This window comes from Dama dama, chromosome 6 (assembly GCF_033118175.1).
Source record: "Dama dama isolate Ldn47 chromosome 6, ASM3311817v1, whole genome shotgun sequence".
NCBI classification, from domain to species: Eukaryota; Metazoa; Chordata; class Mammalia; order Artiodactyla; family Cervidae; genus Dama; species Dama dama.
The window spans coordinates 47,034,669-47,047,455 of NC_083686.1; the positions used below are offsets into that span (position 1 = coordinate 47,034,669).

Here is a 12,787-nt window from a genome sequence, read left to right on the forward strand (position 1 = left end):
TGGTAGATGAGACTAGGACAAAATGTTGATGTCGGTGGATGAAACCCAGGCATGGTCTTTATTTTATGGGTTGGATATTAATTATACCCAAGCTCTTTGTTAAAATAAAAGAGTGAGGGAGACCCCAGGCTTTTGGGAAAGAAATAGAAATAAAGCCGTGACAAGGTCCAGGCCCATTAGGTGACATAACTTGGCAATGTAACTTAGTGCTGGAGGGTAGGAAAGAAAATCCTGTAAGAGAAATTGGAGGCGGCTTTTAAGAGATTTTGCATTGTTTGTTAGAATGCAGTAATGTCTTATAGGGAGTAGATGGGTAGGAATAATAATAGCCTTCGTGGGAACATCATCTATGCCAGATTATGCCCCAGACACTCTCACTCATTCATTCTTGATTTTCATATCAAGTCTGCCAGATAGGTGCAGATGAAAAGTTTGAAGCTAACAGAGGTTGGTTCATGAGTTTAAGGAAAAAAGCTGTCTCTGTAACAAAAGTGCAAGGTGAAGCAGCAAGTGCCGATGTAGAGAGCACAGTAAGTTATCTCTTCTAGATATAGAAGATTTAGCTTAGATCATTGATGAAAGTGGCTCCACAAAACACCAAATTTTCAATGTAGACAAAACAGCCTTATGTAGGAAGATGTCATTAAGGACTTTCATAGCTGAAGAGGAGAAGTCAATGCTTGGCTTCAAAGTTTCAAAGTCCTAATAACTACAATTAAAAGCCATGCTTGTAAAAATTTGAAGTAATATTTGTAAAATTTTATGCTATGAATTTCTTAGCAAATGTTCCTTGTCTAGACTTAAAGAACCCAGTTTATCATGGTTTTGACATATACTGAATACAATATATAAATACATGAATGCATATTTCAGCAAGGGGCTTCCCAAGTAGCATAGTGGTAAAGAATTCTCCTGCCAATGCAGGAGATACAAGAGGTAAAGATTTGATCCCTGGGTTGGGAAGATCCCCTTGAGAAGGGAATAGCAACCCACTCTAGTATTTTTGCCTGGAAAATTCCATGGACAGAGGAACCTGGTGGGCTTCAGTCTCTGGAGTCACACAGAGTCAGACACGACTGAGCACATACACATACGTTAGCAATGAGAAAACTAAGAAGGAAGTGTGTGTGTGTGTGTGTGTGTGTGTGTGTGTGTGTGTGTGTGTGTGTTTGTACACATCTTTCAAGTAATTTAGAAATGTTAAATCAAAAATGGTAATTTCACAATATTTAATAGAAAGAAGAGAGAGGGAGACAGGCTGACTCTTGTAGAAGCTAATGCAGCTGGTGACTTGAAGTTGAAGCCAGTGCTCATTTACTGTTTGGAAAATCCTGGAGCCCTTAAGAATTGTGCTAAATCTACTCTGTCTGTAATATATAGATGGAACAACAAAGCCTGGATGACAGCACATCTGTTGAGAACTTTGGCTCAGGAAAAAAAGATCCTTTCAAAATATTACTGCTCACTGATAATGCACCTGGTCAGCCAAGAGCTCTGATGGAGATGTACGATGAGATTAATGCTGTTTTCATGCCTGCCAACACAATATCCATTCTGCTGCTCATGGATCAAGTCATTTCAACTTTCAAGTCTATTGTTTAAGAAATACATTTTATAAGACTACAGCTGCCATAGAAAGTGATTCCTCTGGTGGTTTTAGGTAAAATCAATTAAAAACCTTCTGGAAAGGATTCACTATTCTAGATGCTGTTAAAGACATTTGTGATTTATGTGTGTGTGCATGCTAAGTCGCTTCAGTTGTGCCTGACTCTTTGTGACTCCGTGGACTGTAGCTAGCCAGGCTCTTCTGTCCATGGGACCCTTCAGGCAAGAACACTGGAGTGGGTTGTCATTTCCTTCTCCAGGGGATCTTCCCTGACCCAGGTTTCAAACCCACATCTCCTGCATCTCCTGCAGGACGGATTCTTTACCAGAGTGCCACTGAATATCTATGGGAAGAGGTAAAAATAATTAACACTAATAAGAATTTGAAAAAGTTGATTTAAACCCTCATGACTTTTTAGGGTTCAAGACTTTAGTGGAGGAAGTAACTGCAGATGTAGTGGAAATGGCAAGAGAACTAGACTTTGAAATGAAGCCTGAAGATGTGACTGAATTGCTGCAGATTTCATGATAAAATCTTAATGGATAAGGCGTTGCTTATTATGAATGAGCAAAGAAAGTGGTTTCTTGAGATAGAACCTATTCCTGGTGAAGATATTTTTGTGAAGATTGTCAAAATGACAAGAGATTTAGGCTATTGCTTAAGTTTAGTTGATAAAGCAGTGGCATGGTTTGAGAGGATTGATTCCAATTCTGAAAGAAGTTCTACTGTGGATAAAATGCTTTCAAAGAGCATTTCATGCCACAGAGAAATTTTTTGTGCAAGGAAGTGTCAATCAATGTGGCAAACTTCATTTCTGTTTCACTTTAAGAAATTGCCACAGCCACCTCAACAGTCACCACCCTGATCAGTCAGCAGCCATCAATGTCAAGGTAAGACCCTCCACCAGCAAAAGAATATGACTCACTGAAGGTTCAAATGATGGTCAACATTTTTTAGCCATAAAGTATATTTAAATAAAGGTATGTATGTTGTTTTTTTAGACATAATGCTCTTGTACACTTAGTAGACCACAGTATAGTGTAAACACACTGGGACTCAATTTATTCTGATATTCACTTTATTGCAGTGGTCTGGAACTGAATCCACAATATCTTGGAGGTCGGCCTGTACTTGGGGCCAAAATACAGACTTGCTCAATAGGACAGATGTAGGAACAAGTCCCCTTGGCCGCAGTGGTAACCTGTCAATCACCCTGATGAGCGCCTTTGGAGTATACTTGTGTTTTGTGGGCAGAGGACACATGAGAACAGAGAGGGTCTCACCAGTGGGTGGCCAAATTAAAACTCTATGAAAATTAAAGGCTTCACATGTCTTGTGTCTGTTCAGTGTTTCAGGAATATTTGGCACCGCATGAGTATTAGGTTTCTTTTAGTCCTTCCATCCTTTCGATATTCGACAGTGAAGTGCTTGCTCTACTTATTAACATATTTATTCAACATATCTTATGAATTCTGACCATGTCTTACAAGGTACTTGCTTACTCATTATCTATGCTTAATACATGTCATGAGTTTCACATCTTTTATAGTAGAATTGGACATTTTTGAATGATACTGGAAAGGCTCATCACAACTGTTTAATGCAAACTATTTCCATTGGGGTAGAAGCTCCCTCAGGTTAGATTTTGTCTGACTTGTTTGTTGCTGTATCTTTACTGTATCATGGGTAATCTTTAAATTTTTGAATGAGTGAATGAACATCGTAGAAATAGGGAAATACAGAGAGAATAATTAGGCTAAAGAAAGGAAAGAAGCACATGAGTCCAAGGCTTCCTCTGCTAAAAGCCACACGTGGGTCCCAAGGTCACAGGCGCCTTCCTGTTCCTGTGTTCACCAGGTCTGTGATTCTGCCAGAGCAGTGGCTTCTGAAGCATGGCTCCCAGACCAGCAGCAGCCGCATCTGGGCAGAAATTCAAACTCTGCTCCCCAGACCTCTCCCCCAACTACTGAGTCAGAAACTCGGTTGGTGAGCACATCAATCGGTATTTCCACCACCCTTCCATTTGACTGTCAAGCGTGCTCAGATTTGAAAACCACTGTGCTGGAATATTGTGGTGTCATCATGCTTTGTTTCAATACACTTGCCTTGCAGGACACTGTGTTTCTCCCCTCTGGAAACAGGAGTCCAGTTTCATTGGTTTGTATAGGAAACCATCCCTGGGTTTGCAGCCTCCTGGGTCGATGATGCTTCCTCACTGACAGATGCTAATGGGCAAGACCTGCCCAGGACACCAAAGGTGAGGCACCACCAATGCGCCAGCTTTTTCTAGAGTGAAAGTGCAAGCAGGACAGGAAAGAGAGTGGATACGGAAAGATCAGGCTAAAGCCGGCCACATGAGGGGTTTTCCTCCAAGGTTCATCAGAAGCTCAGGCATGCACCGTTTGTGTGAGCAGCACCCTCTCAGCTACCCAGCCTTTACTAGCAGACTTGGAGCCCCTGGGTGAAAATAGATGCAACTCAGGCCCAGTAGGTGGTCAGAGAAAGCAGGACTTAGAAGGGAATTCAGCATCACATGGCTAAAACAGCCAAGTACTGTGTTTGTCTTCCCATGATTTTTTTTTTTTTAATTACAAATGTATTTTAAAATCTTGCTTTGCTTGTGTGTGCATACTCAGTTGCTCAATCATGTCTGACTCTTTGTGACCCCAGGGACTGTAGCCCACCAGGCTCCTCTGTCCATGGAAGTTTCCAGGCAAGAATACTGGAGTGGGTTGCCATTTCCTTCTCCAGGGGACCTTCCTGACCCAGGGATTGAACCCAGATCTCCTGCATCTCCTGCACTGGCAGGCGGATTCTTCACCACTGTGCCGCCTGGGAAGCTCCATGCTCTGCTTAGTTCTAGCTATGTATTTATTGCATAAAATTTGAAAGACATAGAAAAGTATAAAGAAAAAATTGAGTCGTCCATTACCCTACTTCCTAAAGATGACAACTCAGTGTTTCAAAGTATTGCATTTGAGAGAAAATAATTAATAATATTAATAGATGTTCTATATAATAACTTTTACAGAGCAGGAAATCTTGATTTTCCTTCCTTTTTAAATACTACATACTATATACAGTATACTATATATTTTAATACTATAATGCTATACATAATTCTTCATAAGCATCACTTTTTAAAGAAAACTTTAAATTTTATATTGGCATGTAGCCAATTAACAATGTTGTAATAGTTTCAGGTGGACAGTAAAGGGACTCTCCGCCATACATATATATGTTTCCTTTCTCCCCTAAACTCGCTCCCCATCCAGGCTGCCACATAACATTGAGCAGAGTTCCCTGTAAGCATCACTTTTAATAGCTACCCAGTTGGTAAAAAATCCACCTGCCAATGCAGGAGATGTGAGAGACTCGGTTTCGATCCCTGGGTTGGGAAACTCCCCTGGAGAAGGAAATGGCAACCCACTTCAGTATTCTTGCCTGGGAAATCCCGCGGACAGTGGAGCCTGGTGGGCTACAGTCCGTGGAATTGCAAAGAGTCAGACATGACCGAGTGCACACACACACACACACACACACACACACACACAATACAAAATATCCTGTCATATGTATTTTGTTAGCAATCTTTCCATTATTAAAGATTTAGGTAGTTTATAATGCTAATATTAAAAAGCAGAGACATTAGTTTGCCAACAAAGGCCCATCTAGTCAAAGCTACGGTTTTTCCAGTGGTCATGTATGGATGTGACAGTTGGACCATAAAGAAGGCTGAGTGCCAAAGAGTTGATGCTTTTGAACTGTGGTGTTGGAGAAGACTCTTGAGAGTCCCTTGGACTGCAAGGAGATCCAACCAGTCCATCCTAAAGGAAATCAGTCCTGAATATTCATTGGAAGGACTGGTAATAAAGCTGAAACTCCAATACTTTGGCCACCTGATGTGAAGAATTGACTCATATGAAAAGACCCTGATGCTGGGAAAGATTGAAGACAGGAGGAGAAGGGGACGACAGAGGATGAGATGGTTGGATGGCATCACCGACTCAAAGGACATGAGTTTGAGTAAGCTCCACGTGTTGGTGATAGACAGGGAAACCTGGCGTGCTTCAGTCCATGGGGTCACAAAGAGTTGGACATGACTGAGTGACTGAACTGAACGTCTTTAGGTTTTTCCTTGCATCTTTATTTCTTTAGGATTGATTCTTAGAAGTGGAATTACTAGATCAAATGATATTGTGTGGGTATAGTCTGAGATGGAAGGGCTTGTCTAGTTGGGCAATAGCAGGAACTGACATTTAAGAGACCTGGGGTTCAACCCGAGATTGCCAAATATTCCCTATGTTGTCTTGAACAAGTCACTTTCTCTTTCTGGATAAGAGTTTTCTCCCATGTTAAATAAGAGAATGGGAATAAGTCCTTGTATCTTGAATGGCAGTATTATACCACTCAGCTAAAAATGTAAAGCATTACTTTTATATTAAAACAAACATCATATATATATATATAATACATATATATATTCCACATCTTCTTTATTTGTAAAACTGACATTTAAATTTCAAGATAAAATTCCAAATTCCAAAAATTTCTTGCTTTTATTTGGCTAGTTAGATATCTCCCATAGAACAGACCTCCCTTAGAGCATGTGTCAGAATCCTTGGCCAATAGAAGTATGTCAATGAGAAAGTTTAAGAAGAATTGGACTAAGTGACCTCATGAACTAATTGTAGTCTGGATATTCTGTGCATACATAGTTTCTGGTGTCTAAACTACATATCCTTAGCAAATCTTCCAGGTCTGATTTAGTCTTCACCCTGGGATTGGGATATTTTCATAAATTTTTCTATTGACCAGGTCCATGTGGACTCAGGTTAAAAAAACTTTTGAAGATATCTTAAAACCTGATCAGTCTGCCCTTAGCCTACAGTTGCTTAACACACATCACACTAGTTCATAAAAGCTCACCTTCAGGCACTTATTCACTCACACAAAAATATTTATTTTTGGACACATAGTCCAACACTATGTGTCAGACAACAATATGCAAAGCCATATACTAAGATGAATAAGATATAATATTTATCCCTGTCTCCTGGGAATTAATAATGTATTTCCCACAAAGTATCCCAGAAAATGCCCAGTGTCAATAGGTACTATTTTTTCTTTAAAAAAGAGTATTCATATCAAATATGTTTGAGAAGTGCTGAATTAAAGTTAAGCAGGTTCATTTACTGCAGGCCTTTTCAGAGACTTTAATATGCTAATATGCAAAATGTCCAGTGTTCCCAAAGTTATTTGTCTAGGGAACTCTTCATTTGTGGACCACCTCCAAGAACTAGAGATTCATGGCTCACAATTTGAGAATGCTGACCTAGTAAAATCTAATCAGTACACTTACTCAAAAAATAAATTGTAGTTTTATAGATAGCAAAATACAGAGGGAACTGAGGACAGATTCTTTCTCTTGGAGAGCTTTCAATCTATTTAATTGGAAGGGCAGTCCTGAAACACACACAGAGAATATCCACAAACAAACAAACAAAAACCAATGTGAAAGTGTGGAGATGTGGAATCAGCAGAAACATCTGAAGGGAAAAGGATGACATTAATCCTTTCAATTAATTAATCAAGGAACATTTCATGGAAGAAGTGGGGTTTGGAGAAAGAATTTCTCCCATGAAATAAAACTCCAAAATTAATTTTCTTAAGAAAACGTTATGCTAAGTGAAATGTTGGACATGGAAGGACAAATACTGCGTGAGCTCACATATATGTGGATTCTAAAAGAGTCAAAGTCATCAAATCAGATTGTACCCGGGTACGGGGTATGGGAGGAACTGAAAGATAGTGGGCAAAGGGCACAAAGTTTCAGTTAGATGGGATAAATATTTTCTGAAGATTTTATGTACAGCCTGTTAATTGTGATACTGGTGAATAATTGAAATTTTCCAAGAGAATAGATCTCAAATTAAATCTTCTGAACACGCACAAGAGGATAACTATGTAGAGGTGGTGGATGAATTATTTAGGTTGGCTGTGGAGATCCTTTCACAAAGTAAGTGCATCCTCAGTTGCTAAGTTGTGTCTGACTCTTTGCGACCCCACAGACCAGCTCTCCAGGCCCCCTCTGTCCATGAGATTTTCTAGGCAAGAATACTGAAGTGCGTTGCCATTTTCTTCTCCAGGGTATCTTCCCAACCAAGGGATCGAACCCTCGTCACCTGCATCTCCTGCATAGGTAGGTGGGTTCTTTACCACTGAGTCATCTGGGAAGCCTTCACAATGTACGTTGTTGTTGTTTAGTAGCTCAGTCGTGTCTGACTCTTTGCCATCCCATGGACTGTAGCCCGCCAGGCCCCCTGTCCATGGGACTCTCCAGGCAAGAATACTGGAGTGGGCTGCCATTTCCTTTTCCATCACAATGTATACATAGCCACAAAAACATCGAGTGGTACACTTTAAATGTATACAATTTATTTCTATGTGTCAAATATATTTAAATAAAATGAGTTTAAAAAGAAAATAATACATCTTCATTAAGGAAATTATTTTTTAATTTCAGAAAAGTAAAATAACCCTCAATCCCATACACATACATATGTATGTGTTTATACATGTATGTATTTTTTCTTTTCATGAGGGACTATTTTCTACTATAATTTTTTTCCAGGCTCTACAATCAATTTTATTTTAATATAATCTAAACACATACCATTTGGAAAATACCAAGAAATATTTATGTACAAGAGTTGATGCTAATGCATTTGGATAAAGCTGGCAAGTTCTTGCTACTTGGATAGCCCAGGAAATATCACCAAGAAAACCCAATATATTGGAATAGATATTGTGGCATTTGGCCCACAGTTTGATAGCCCTCAGGGTTAATCCAAAGTCAATGTTTGGTACTAGGTGTAAAATTTTATTGGTTACCCTGCAACCTTTAAGACTTATTATACATCTTATATCTAAATTTTTAAGCAGACAATCATCTCTTAAATCCAAGTCTTCTGGAATAGTCTGCAGTGCTAATCTTGCAAACAAGATATCAATCTCTATCCCACCAAAACACAGTTTGATAACTGGTACAAATGCCTCTTCAACAGCTCTTAAATCTTTTACTTCTTCCTGTAATTTCAACTTATCATAGAATGAGGTGAAAAAATCACTTCAATCAACAAGTCTTGGTGCAACACACTATGCATCAATATCGGCACCTTTTGTACATACTCCTAATCTATAAGATACACATGTAAAAATTTTCCCACCAACATTTTCAATTACAGATGGTGGAAGATTCTTGCTTTCCCTGATTTCTCATATCCATTCTTTTACCAGGTTATTTAATGTCCCCCAAATTAAAATCCTGCACTTCAGTTCCTCTTCCTCTTCAAAAACCCCAAAGGGCTTCAGAGTCTCAACTAGCTTCTGTGTAAGGAGGCAGTCAGTCTTCTTGGGTGCTGCTAAATCAGTCCTGAATATTCATTGGAAGGACTGATGCTGAAGCTGAAACTCCAGTACCTTGGCCACCTGATGCGAAGAGCTGACTCATTTGAAAAGACCCTGATGCTGGGAAAGATTGAAGGCAGGAGGAGAAGGGGACGACAGAGGATGGGATGGTTGGATGGCATCACCGATGCGATGGACATGAGTCTGAGTAAGCTCCGGGAGTTGGTGATGGACAGGGAGGCCTGGTGTGCTGCAGTCCATGAGGTCGCAGAGTTGGACACGACTGAGTGACTGAAATGACTGAAGCTGATGGGAGAAGTAATGCCTTAGTGCTTCTGTGGCGACTGTGCTTGCTTTGATCCCTGTGTTGTAACTGGAAACGGCATCATCTCCTGAGCTGGTACCACCTAGTCACTTCCTCACCCCCATCCCCCTCCCACAACTGCCACAGCTGCCGCCCTGGGCACGATCCACTAAGGCCAGAGGGAGGCAGGGGGTGGGGGGCCCTGCCTTAGCCCTGGGTCCTACCCCACTCCCGCACCCGCTCCTGCCTCTTAAAGCGCTTCTCCTCCTTCCCCTTCCTCCTCTCTACTAGTATTTTTAATATGCATTGGTTTTGGAGGAATTATTTATAATAAGCATAAATAAATAGTTTTTGTTTTCTTGCTAAGGTAAGGAAAAATCTGTGCCTCGAAGCTATGCATTGTTTAGAGCACACCCTTCCAAGTTATTCTTCTCTAACCTTCCACTGTCTTTGAGCTATTTTGCAATTCTGAAAATTGCAAATAACCGTATCGCATTATCTTTGTGGGGGAGATTCTTCAGAGTAGGACTAATGAGTCAAAAAGTATGGAAAGATTTCAGGCCCCTGATCCATTGGCCAGGTTGCCTTCCAGAACTGTGAGTGAGAATTCTCTTTTCTTGACAAAGGGTCAGACAGTTTCAACTGGTGCTTGTGTTCACCCCAGTCAGTTCTGGAGTCAAAGCCAGCTTGTATTGTTTTTAAAAATACCTTTTATTATGTTAGATAGGAAACAGTATTGTCTCAGTTGGGGGGTGGCTTTTAATTAAAAACATATTAACAATATAAAAGAATGTATGTAACTTTAATAAATATACTAAGGTGTGGACAACTTCATCCAGCAGAATTCTCTCCCAGAGAATACCATGTGTGTCAGGAAGAAATGTCTTGGGAACTTCCTTGGTGGTCCAGTGGCTAAGACTTCACACTCCCAATGCAGGCAGCGCAGGTTCAATCCTCGGTTAGGGAACCAGATCCCACAGGCCGAAACTAAGAGTTCACATGCCAGAGCTAAAAATCCTGCATGCTGCAATGACTATGGAAGATACTGGCTGCAACTAAGATCTGGCGCAGCCAAAGATATAATTTTTTAAAAAAAGGAAGAAATGTCGTGATGAGATGGATGGAGTAGGGATGAGACACCAAAAATCATGCTAAGAGAAAATGATGGTCACTGATTGCTCCAACCTTACCTCCTAGAACAATCCTTGGCAAATGGCAGGAGCTCAGCAAATACTTGTTGAATGTATGAATTATGGAGTCTGCTTTTTAAGGTTCTATTAGCTGGAGAATTCTTTCTTGTGCTAGATCCTATCAATGAGTTTCCCAGGTTAGAAACAGGAACAGAGGCAGCTAAGTTGATCTGCCAAATAGATGGTGGGAGAGTTTGAATTTCTTGGGGTCATCTTAGAGTGAGGGTCAATAGAAAGGATAGGCAGGCACCTCACAGAGAAGCAGCAGGTGGGAGGATCATTCAGGGAGGGTGAGGTGGAGACCGGACTTTGGAGAACATAAACCTCCTTTTAGAAATGTATTGTATTAAAGTATAGTGGATTTATGATGTGTTAATTTCTGCTATACAGTAAAGTGATTCTGTTATATATATATATGTACATATATATACATACATTCTTTACCGTATTCTTTTCTATTATGGTTTATCACAAGACATTGACAATAGCCCCCTGTGCTATGCAGGGGGACTTTGTTGTCTATTTGTTTACCCACCTTATGTACAATAGTTCGCCCCTGCAGGAGGACCTTGTTGTCTATTTGTTTACCCACCTTATGTACAATAGTTCGCCCCTGCAGGGGGACCTTGTTATCTATTTGTTTACCCACCTTATGTACAATAGTTCGCCCCTGCAGGGGGACCTTGTTGTCTATTTGTTTACCCACCTTATGTGTAATAGTTTGCCCCTGCTAATTCCAAACTCCCAGTCCCGTTCCTCCCCCTGACACCCAAGTCTGCTGTCTGTGTCTGCGGACGTCTTAGAGGAGCCTCAGTGGCCCGCTGTTGGGGGGCTAACGCAGGGCCTCTTCTCTCTCTCTCTTTCAGCGGGTACCAACAGCTGCCTTACTCACTAACGCTTCTGTGAGTGGATTCAGAGAGGTGCTGAGTTCCCCACGTCTACGCAGCAGGAACAGACGGACAATGAGTGAGCACATGGGTGTGGAAGAGTGAAGTGACGCACATGTAGATGAAATAATGAGAGCCAGCGAGCCCCCTCCTGAAACATGCCCCCCTCTGTCTGGCCAGCCGTGTCCCCAGGGCTGTTTTAAAGTGCAGGTGGCTCGACGTCGTGGTTTGGAGTGAGTGGCCGGGGTGTCGGGGTCTCTGGGGCCGGCATCTGTGCAGTTTTGAGTTTTATTGCACATTTCCTGGTGCACCTTATTGAAGGAAAATGTCTGCGACTTTTCACACACTGCTTCTAAAAATGTATAAAAATGGCAGGGCTCGCAAATTTTGGGTTTCAAGAACCCATTTCTTTTCAACGTCATATCTAAAAATGAATCTCATCAACTTTATAGCTCTTCTGTCCCTTATTCCACTTCTGAATTCTCTTATGCAGCCAATCCTGTGTGGCCCTAGGCTCTCCTGGGGCTTTTAGAGTTTCATTGTCTTTTGATATGTACACCTGCCATCTACATTAGAACTAAGAGGAAACGGCCCCATTTCCACTGCTTGATGTCCACGTTTATGGCACAGGAACCCTAAGCCTGATTGAATTCCCTTCAAATTCAAAGCTGACCCCCCACTCCTATCTTCTATCTCTTGGGCAATAGCCAAAGGCATTATACTTTTCAAAGGACTTTGTATAATTCCCTTTTTAAAAACTTCAGTGGGCAAAAAGTGGTTAAGGGCAAGCTCCTTCTCAAATGTGGAAGCCAGCGTGTGTGTGCTGCTAAGTCGCTTCAGCCACGTTGACTCTGTAACCCTATGGACTGTAGCCCACTAGGCTCCTCTGTTCACGGAGATTCTCCAGGCAAGTATACCGGAGTGGGTTGCCAAGCCCTTCTCCAGGGGATCTTCCTGATCCAGAGTTTGAACCTGGGTCTCTTACATCTCCTGTGCTGGGAAGCCGGTTCTTTACCACTGGAGACACCTGGGAAGCCCTCATAGTAAAGTCTCCGAGATAGCAAAGTCCCTGGTTGTCAATCTAGTAAGTAGGCTCACCTCTCCTTTTATTCTTCCCTCCTGTCTGGGACCATTATTACTCTTAGATTTTAAAACATCTTGAAATGTTGGTTCTTAAAGTCCCAAGAAAGAACTAGAACAAATTAGCTTTATGACCACATTAAAAGTTAGAAAAAACATCCAGAGGGCAACCCTGTGACACTAGGCTCACTCTTTTGTTCCTAAGTTTTCCTCTTCTTGTTTGTTTGGATTTTCTCATTACAAATATGATTCATGGTAATTAAAAAAAAAAAAAACCACAAAATGCAAACAAGGGATCCTTGATTTTCAA

The 12,787-nt window shown here is 41.0% G+C and overlaps 1 pseudogene; it reads right to left on the bottom strand.

Moving 5' to 3' along the window:
* Positions 1-8,260: 8,260 nt before the first annotated feature.
* On the bottom strand, positions 8,261-9,402 carry LOC133058573 (poly(A) polymerase alpha-like; annotated as a pseudogene).
* Positions 9,403-12,787: the final 3,385 nt, after the last annotated feature.